Raw genomic sequence first — 10728 nt, forward strand, 5'->3', positions numbered from 1 at the left:
TGGGTTAGTTATGGCAGTTTACTTGTGATTAATCAATATTTGGACTATCGACTAAGTTATCTTAATTTTAAAGATTTCGAATTTTCCTTTCAAGACATGTACAAATGATAAATTTATTCATCTGCTATTAGAATGTATTGTTTGAACCCCATTTTTGGTTAAAGAATTATTTTTAAATAGTGATTTAGTTGAAGAATGTGCTATTGAAAGATAAGAAAAATGTTTTGATTTACGTGTAATGTTATTTTATTAAAAAATGCGTAATTAAAAAGAAAAATGAGAAAAATGTATTTTGATAAAAATGAAATTGAAACCGTAAAATTTAAAATTTTAAACATTATCCATTTGATGGGATGTATAAATCAACGACATGAACAAGGTGGATGTTGGGTTGTTGAACAAATAAATAGAAATGCAACTTCACAAGTTATCACTATGTGATGGTATCCATATGAGACTATACCTCTCATATGATCATCCATGAATTGTATCACGTGTGATTTTTTTGCATATGGGATTCAAGGATCGAACTCTCTCCAAATCAAATGTACATGGTTTTTATCAACCAATATTTTTAACTTATAATTTAATAATGAAGACGATCTTATACGATTATATTTATGCTCAATTCATGTTTGGGCTCCATTTTTTTAAAAATATTTTTTTTCCAAAACTTATTTCTTAACATGTTCTTCCATAAAATAATGTTATATGTAAATCCAAAACTTTTCTTGTTTTTTAACAATGTATTATTCAAAAAATAATTATTCTAAATCACATTTTTTCCCAAAAAAATTCATTTTGATGAAGCCCAAAAACATTATTCTTGGACATGGATTGTGGGTAACGGCCATAATTTGAGGGCATTTATTCCGTTGCCAAGTGCCAAAGCCATGAGCCACACAGATGATTGTGGTGCAACACAAGTTAAGGACAGTGTTAAAATATTCAACAAAATTATTACTTCTATTATTACTACTGTTTATGAAAGAACCTCAAAATGCATGGGTGGTTGTGGATCCATGTTGTTTAAAGTTGTAGTTGAGTGTGTGTGAGTGGGAGAGAGAGAAAGATTTGCGTGGTTGACGCAAAATCAAAATAGATTCTTTGCTTCCAAGTTTAGGGATGATACCTACCATAAGTTTGTATCTTAATTATTTATAATTATTTTTGTTTGATAATTATATTTATTTTTTAAGCCCAATGCTGCAGGACATTGAACTTAATGTGTAATTAATGTAATTGAAATGTTCCTCCAACTTGCTCAACAAATCCCAACACCTCTCATGTTTACATGAGTCTTGTTCTTGCACACTTTGACAAATCGTTAATCATATATGGCCTTTTTCAGTGGGGTAGAGTTGGTCGTGAGCACTTCGTCGATTAAGTCAGTTGAAAAATCAATTATATGAATGTAGGAGGGCTTTAGACATGATCCTGCAATGCAAAAAGGGGGTCGATTTTGGGAGAAAGAATAATGATATGATGGAGTTATATAATAAGAGTTTAAATTTGCATTACATTTGGAATGACACCAAATGTGAACTTTTATAATAAAATAAGGTGAGTAAGACCCGTTGGATGAAAAGATAAGTGGCATCATCCTAGCAACCAGGGCCTCTTGTCATAAGCATCAATCAGTCAAACCTAGGTTCAAGTGCATTTGATGTTATGACCATTTGCAGCTCTAGGTCTAATATGTAAGACTAGACTTTATCGGTTGATTGAGTAGATCCGTCTATTCAGTGAGTTGTCACATTACTCACTTGTTACAGGATCTTGTATGAAGATCTTCCTTATGATGTTTCTACCTATCTCGCCTCATCCATTAGGGCTTGACTCCCATTCGGATAATAGGGGTTCGGACAAATTGCCACACGTGCAGAATGATGTAAAGTACGGACCTAGATTCCTTGCTGTGCAGGTGTCACTTAGCAATTATTAGAGTTTCGTTGGAAGGGGCGTAACATTTTCTTTATTCTTATTTTATATGTAATATTTGAAGTGTGGATGAAAATTATTTATTTATTTTTATGCTGTGAGATAGAAAAATAAATTTTATATAGATAGTTTAGCATTAAATTATTAAATGTTATAAAATAGAGACAAATCAATAGAGTTATGTGTATTATTCTGAAAATCAAAGCCATATATTTATAGGAAATAATTGGGAATACAATGGTAATAAAACTAGTGCTGCAGTGGTATAATTGTCATTCACTAATAATCATATTATTTACAATAATCTCCTTGAATGACATACTGCGAAATATTTACCTCATTAAAGCTTTGTCAAAGAAATTCAATGGAACAAAACTTGATCAAAGGGAAAAGAATACAGTTGCTCCCATAATTTCAATTATCGTACCAATTATCCTTATCTTATAGACTTATACGTTAATGTCTTCAAGTAACACTATCTTCATACAAGATATTTATCAACCTTTAATAATTGTAGTAACATGATCAATCAAAAAATATCCCATGTTGATCTCTTCGGAGGTCTCATACATATTATAGTATTATTTTGAGGGTAAATATCTTGTACATTATGAGCATTCATTACATAAAGAATATACCTAATTAAAACCTAAATAGAAAAAATTTGTGGGGAACATTCTTATGAAGGAGAAAGAGTATATTATTCTCTTCAGTACGCTACAAAAGTTATCACATTAAAAATCTTGGCAGGAAAATCCAGTGTGACAAAACCTTGATCAAGGGAAAAAGAATACAATGCATATTTACTTCCTTTCATGATAATATCACTTGTGTTATGTTTCAACCATATAAAATCCTTCAAGGATAATATTAATGGTCATGCTAAATGAGTTAACTCTAACGTATTTCAAATTTCATGCACAGTAAAGATAACATGATATGAACTCGTGATTTCATCCTCTACGATTGTGAAATTCACTATGTTGATGGTCGTGCATTACATATTATGATTTCATTTTTCTCACTTCTTTTTCGCATAAGTATACACCTTTAGATTTTCAAACTGTAGGTTCATAAATTTCAGGTTTACCTAATGAATTCAATTTAGGATTACAATCGTTTTATTTGGCCAATCATTACTTTAATCGATATATTTCGACACATTTATTTCAATTTCCTGATATATAATGCAATACATTATGTGTAAAGCCATTATCGATAACTTTTTATTTTTCAATTCTATTATTTTCTATAATGACATAACTTATTGAAGTATCTCAATTTTCAACATATCTAATACCTAAATCTCTTCTGGAATTTTATAATTTGCTATGTTTAAACACTCATCAAGAGTGTATGCTTCCTTAACAACCATCTTTGCTAATTGATCTATTTTTGTCTGGAGATTTTTTATATTAAAATCGAATATCATCACACTCCAGGCTTGCCATAAACTTATCAAATGTAATATTAACTAATTATTTTCTAGGACGTTAATTCGAATTTGAGCATTTAAAAATGGTTTGTAAGATATTGTTCATCTATTTGATCAGTAAATATATCTAAATGAATTATCATTCAAACTTCTGATTCAAATTATTTTTTGCGAGGATTTAGATAGGGATACATTTGTACATTATTTTTTGTTTTTTAATTTCTCTCCCTAATACTGAGAAAAGAGTCGAATCAATTTAATAATCAACAAATTGCGTTATAAAATATCATTCGTATAGAATAAGGGTTCAAGCTACACATTCATTTTCAACATTATTTACTTTTCATCTCAGTGTAATATGATGGATTAATTATACATATATTGCATTACTAAATAATTAGATGAAGAAATCAGGCTCTAATCATAAGCCAAATATAATAGGGAGAACTTAATGTTGGTATGATGCACAATATCATTTCCTAAATAGAAATAGAAATCACTTTGTTCTCAATAAAATTAATTGGAGGTGTTTAACAAGCAATAGTGTTAAATCATTCATCGACATCTCAACTAACATTTATTAAAATGTTGAAATTTAAGCTCATTAACATTAATAAGGCACAATACCATTATTGTGTAATCTGAAAACTATACTCATAATTTAAAATTTCAACAATAATTTTGCAATATTCAGGTTGCAAATACCACACAATCATCTAGTGGATGAATCAAATTGTGAAGGTAATAAGTCCCTTTTATCATCCTAATTAATTTTCAGAAATATAGAAAATTCAATCCATATTTTTAACCAGTGCTGATTAATGAAAAAGAACAAATAACATAAAAGAATCCATTGGATTGAAGAATCTTCTAGTTCTTCATTTAATGTCCATTTGAATTCTCAATTTCGCATGATTATTGATCCAATGATGATCCAACATGTAATGCTAAACAATAATAGAGGAAATATAGATGGTTAACGTGGAGGGTGACGATCCCCTTTTATCACTCTAATTTTATTTTATTTTTCAGAAATATAAGGAATGCATTTCATATTTTAGCTAATACTGATTAATGAAAAAAGAACAAATAACACATAGAAATCCATTGGATTGAAGAATCTTCTACTTTTTCGTTAAATGTCTATTTGAATTCTCAATTTCGCATTTTTTTTTATCCAGTGATGATCCAACTTATAATGCTAAACAATAACATATTCAATAATTAAACTTATGATTCAATATAATGTTTGTCATTTAAATAAATATTCAATCAAACAAAAGAGACGCATTTAAGAATCAATATCCACATGACATGAGTTTTATGTTTTCTTTCAGGGATAAATATTAATTCAAAATTATATATTTTTCGAAACATATGATATTTCAAGAATACATTGTATTCACTATTATTTATTCAAAAGTAATACATCAATATTCTGTTGGAATATTAGAATTTTAATATCATGCTTTCCGGGAGTAATTGTATATTATTATTTAAAATATAACTTATATAAAGACTTACTCTTCAGGAGTAAAAAATAATTTATGATAGATTTACTTAATTATGCTGAGCAAGTAAACCCTAACTAGAATATCAATAATAATATGTTATTTTAGGACTAATAATATTTTATTAGATAGATATGCAGTTACTAAATTCAAAATTATACTTGTATTAGAAAGAACATGAACAATATAATTAATTGACTGATGAGCAAGAAAATAAATAACTAACTAAAGAAAATATGAAACACGTGTAAAATATTGGGCTTGAATATATTAACGCGAATTCAATTAAACAAGATTAACGTAAAATTTGCTTTTTTTTTCCACTAACGTGAATTGACTTGATTTCATAATTGATTAATGTAAACAGATATTCATATAGAATAGAAATTTAATCAATATGCGTATAATAAAATACTTATTACTTTTTCAATAACGATGAATCAATTTTCTTCTGAAATATTAAAATTGTAATATCATGCTCTAAGAAAGTAATATTTCACTAGAATATTAGAATAAAATAATTTTTTTTTTCAAAATCTACTTAATATTCTCCAAGAATATTAATGGATTGTAAATTGTATTTTTCCATGAAAACACAGTTAGAGACAAATTCTATTCAAAAATTATTATATTTTTTCAAGATTAATAATACAATATCATTTTAAATATTGTATGTGTGAATTTTTACTTCTTCAAGAACAACTAATAGGGTGTTTGACGGCCATTTTTATGAAAAAATGAATTTTAGAATAGTAGATTGATGAAGAATGTGTAGATGAAAAATAAGGAAAGTTTTTTTTTTTTTTTATTTAAGCCCTTGTTTGTTTCCTATTCTTTCTTCATTAAAATGAAAAATATGACCGTTATCCATCACATCAAGCCACCAAATTTGAATTTCTATCTCTTGTGTGGAGCTCATAACGGCTATATTTTTCATTCTCATTTTTACCAAAATAAAAAACAAACGGGCCTAAGTGTAATATTATTTTAAGATAAAATTGCGACAGCGGTCCTAACATTTTCATTTTTTACAGACTTTACTCTAACCTTCTTTTTGTGCTAGCGAAGGTCCCTAACCTTTCATAAATGTGCACCTGAAGTCCATCTGGATGGAAACCGTCAAAAACACTGTAAGGTGAACTAGAAAATTCCTTGAGCTATATTTTATCGCGATAGTTTTATTAGATGTTGACACCTTATTGGACTGGTGCGTTTTAAATGGTGTTTTGGACGGTTTCCGTCCAGATGGACCTCAGGTGCATATTTATGAGATCTTAGAAACCTCAGTTGGCACAAAATAAAAGTTATGGTAAAGTCTGCAAAAATGAAAAGGTTAGGGACCGCTGCTACAATTTTTTTTTATTTTAATAAAAAAATGTGTGGTTACAAATAAGAGAAAGAAAAATATATTTTAATAAAAATGAAAATCAAACAGGACCTAAATAATACAAATATCGTACCTTTTTAAGCAATGTTACAATATTCTTCTAAAATATTAGTTTAGATTATTTCCTTTCAAGAATAATAATACAATCAATCATGCTATAAGTACAAATAATTTTAATAGTAAAATCTTAACAAAAAATACATGACGTGAAATCATTGGAAGATGAAAAAATAGGCGAATCAGGTTCCGACATGTCGGCATCTGTACGAGATTGATAAGGAATTCCCTATACTTGAGGTTTCTTCGTAATACAATATTCTTCTGAAGTATTGATTTAGAGTATTTCTTTTCGAGAACAATAATACAATATTTTTTATGGAATATTGAATGAAAACAAAAATTATATTCATGTAAATATTTATTTATCATAAATTGGTATAATCAAATAGAATAACTATACCTCATTGTTATACAATTTAAAGTTAAGATAGTACCAACATTTTCTTTGAGCAAAGTAAAAGAGTTTCTTTATAAACTCAATTAACTAGAACCCTTTTTTTTATTGAAGAAAAAAAATGCCAAATCTGAACTGGCTAAAGGTTTGAAAGCAGAAAGAGAAATAAATTTTGTTAACTCAATTGGCTAAAATCTCTCGCTAATAACATGTTATAAATTAGAGAGAAAATATAAAAAAAACAAAGAAATCAATAGACTTTTATCTATTATATTGAGAGTCAAAGCCACATTTATATTGAAAAATTATAGATACAATGATAATAAAAATTAGGACTACAGGAGTATAATGGCAATTATACCTAAATGAAAAATTATGGATACAAATCTTGAGTTAAATTTGAATGTGGGTATTCATTTTCACTAAAAAAAAAAAAGTCAGTTTTTACCTAAATAAAATATTATTAATTGTCATTCTCAAAATATATAGAACAAACTGCAAAAGGGTTGGTGGCTTGATGCCTCGATATTGTTGGAAAAAACGGGGAGGTAAGTATGGCATGATGTGAAGTATTGATCGCACAAGTAAGAACAAATTAAAAGCAAGAAGAAAGATAGTGGAGGAACCAAGTAATTTTATTATTGACAATTAATTGAGAGAAAAATACAATATCAACAATAATGCTTCATGGCTTCACAAATCTAGAAAAAGAGTCTAGTATTTATAGGGAACAATCTAATCCCTACAAGTAGAGTTGTACATAAAATAAAATGTCAAAAGTTTCCTTATTTTGATCTCTTCAAGTCCAACACAAATTTCAACTCTCAATAGGACTTTCAAATAGAATTTTAACTAGAATTTGACAATTAAACTAGAATAGGATTCCACAATAACATTCTAGTTAGACTTCCTCTTGATGTACACTTCAATTAGAATTCTACAATTATTTCAACAAGGATTTCGAGTCACGCACAATTTCTAACAATCTCCACCTTTACACGAATTTCACTGCAACAAACAAAGCTCCAAAATTTCTCCACCTGAAAAATAAGTCCGACTGAAGCAAAATAAACTAAACTCTTCAACCAAAACCAAACCTCTCCAACATACGAAAAATACTCGTCCTCCACCTCAGTATCCACAAGTGATACCCAAGCCCCATGTTCCCAAAATTCTAACAAAGAATTCAAAATTTACCAAACAGTGTCAAAGCACACCCTATAGCAGAATCCACACCAAATGTTTTAATTGAAGGCCCCTTGTTAGTCCCGATACCTTCAAACACACTGGAAGCATAAATACCAACATCTGCTAGAAATTGGTGACAAAGCAAAATTACCCATATCATCAAAACTCTCCCGAGTAGTGTTCCTCAACCACTCAAAGCCAAGCCCAAAAAGTACTGTACCCAATTGTATGTCTACTAAATTACTAAACCTATCTAGATTTTTCTTAACTGATTCTGCGTGACCTTGCAAGATGTATAACTGAGACTTTTTTCGTCCCTCCAGTACAATCTAGACACCCCTTTGGACTTTCAAGATTCCACCTCCTCCAGAGAAAATGTACCCTTTTGCGTTCAGGGTACTCAACAAAATGGGATTTTTCTTCAAGTTTGGAACATGTCGAACCTGGCCAAGATATCTAACTATCCCATCTTTCAACCTCAATCTAACCCTTCCAATTCCAGCTACCCTACAAGGTATGTTGTTTTCCATGATAACTACACCTTGCGTCATCGCCTCATATGCTTCAAACAAGTCCTGATTGGGACATATACGGAACGAACAAGCTAAATCCAAAATCCACTCGTCGTCAGGCTTAGATTCCTTATCAGTTTCGGTCAACATCGCATCTCCGCCATCTAAATAATCCTATGCTCCGAATGATTTGATTGCGTTCCACAATTTGCAGATGAATTACTTTTATTCTGCAACTTATCTCAATCCTTCTTGACGTGTCATTTCCTCTTGCAATAGAAGCAGAGCTAATTGCTGAAGTTCACCCTCGACTTACCCTACGTTAATCGCCATGAATAATAAAAGCTTCTTTACCACTGGACTTATCTCCAACTAGACGCTTCATCTTCTCCTTTGAGAATAAAATATCATAAACGTCATCAATGGTGAGTGTGTCACGACTGTACAGAATCGTGTCCCTGGATGACAATAACGAAGCAAGCAACGGGTACAACAGTATCAAGGCAAAGTCCTCTTCATCATACTTTATCTATAACATTTCCATATCAACGACAATCTCCTTGAACACAGCCAAATGATCTTCCAAGGGTTCGTCTTCTGCCATGTAATGAGAATACAGCCTCTGCTTCAGATGCAACTTCCTGGTCAGACTTATGATCATGCAAGGTTGCTCCAATTTCAACCATAATGTAGCAGCTGTCTTTTCCTTCAAAACATCTTGAAAAATGTTGTTAAAAAGATGAAGATGTATTTAGGAAAAAGCTTTTCGATCCTTCTATTACTCTCCTCTGTTGTCCAAGTTGTGGACATCTTGTTAAATTCCAACAACGTATCATCCAAATCCATCTACGTCAAAACAGTTCGTATCTTCACTTGTCACAACGAAAATCTTGTATTGAGATCCAAAAAGTGAAATTTCATACTTCATGGCAGCCATCGATGATAGAAACCCCAAACAAAAATTACAACCAATAGCTCTGATATTACTTGTTGGGAAAAAATGGGGAGGTAAGTATGGCACGATAAGAAGTATTGATCACACAAGTAAGAACAAAATTAAAAGCAAGAAGAAAGATTGACAGAGGAACCGAGTAATTTTATTATTAACAACCAATGGAAAGAAAAATACAATATCAACATAATGCTTCATGACCTCACAAATCTAGAAAAAGAGTCTAGTATTTATAGGGAACAATCCAATCTATATAAGTAGAGTTGTACATAAAATAAAATGTCAAAAGTTTCCTTATTTTCATGTCTTCAAGTCCAAGACAAATTTTAACACCCAATAGGGTTTCCAAATAAATTTTTAACTGGAATTTGACAATTAAACTTGAATAGGAATCCACAATAGCACTCCAATTAGAATTCCTCGTGATGTGTACTTCAATTAGAACTCTATAATTATTTCAACAAGAAATTCGGGTGACGCCTAAATTCTATCTGATATCTTATTCTTGAAATTTTCTTAAAATAACATGTCATTTTTATAATACATGAAGAAATTTTAATAAAATGGAAAAATGAATTCTCCTAAAGTTGTCTGAATTATTTAGAAACAATTTATCTTCATTGACATTAGAACCATCGAACAAAATGAGATAAGTAATTTATATAATCAACTTTAAATTTATTAAAAAGTAATTAATGGTTCAAAATTTATGTTAATCTTAATTTTTACTTCAATTAGTGGGGAATTTTCTATGACAATTGTAGGATGGAGATATTTAGGATATACAAATTTATCTTGGTGGACACTACTTCCTTAGAACTTCACTATAACAATCGTGGGCCAATTTCCTTATTTTGATGAAATTCTAAATGAAAATAATATCTTGACATTTTATATATACATAAACACGTCCAGAACGTAGGGAACCTCCCTTAAACCTAAAAATCTCTATATTCTACGTATTTTGGAGGCAAAGAACAAGACTAAACATTAAGATCAAGGCAGATTATACAAATTTATTGAAGAATATTCATCCCTTGTCAAGATTCAGGCCAAGAAATTGGATTTCTCCACTTTATTCATTATTTCTTCTTTTCAGATATTTTTTCTAATATTTATTGTATATTTTGATCATTAGAATGCTAGGCTAGTTTTTCTATTGTATTGGATGAATAATGAACCCTATTGTATATTTGTTTTGATTTAAGATTACTAATTTAGTTATTTCTTGATTGATTTTGCATACCCATTGAATTATTTAATTGATTGGCTACTAATTGAATAATTAATTGATTGTTATAGTGTTAAGAAATTCACAATAAGTTTAGAACTCGACAAAATTAACATA

This window comes from Olea europaea, chromosome 10 (assembly GCF_002742605.1).
Source record: "Olea europaea var. sylvestris chromosome 10, O_europaea_v1, whole genome shotgun sequence".
In the NCBI taxonomy this organism is placed as follows: Eukaryota; Viridiplantae; Streptophyta; class Magnoliopsida; order Lamiales; family Oleaceae; genus Olea; species Olea europaea.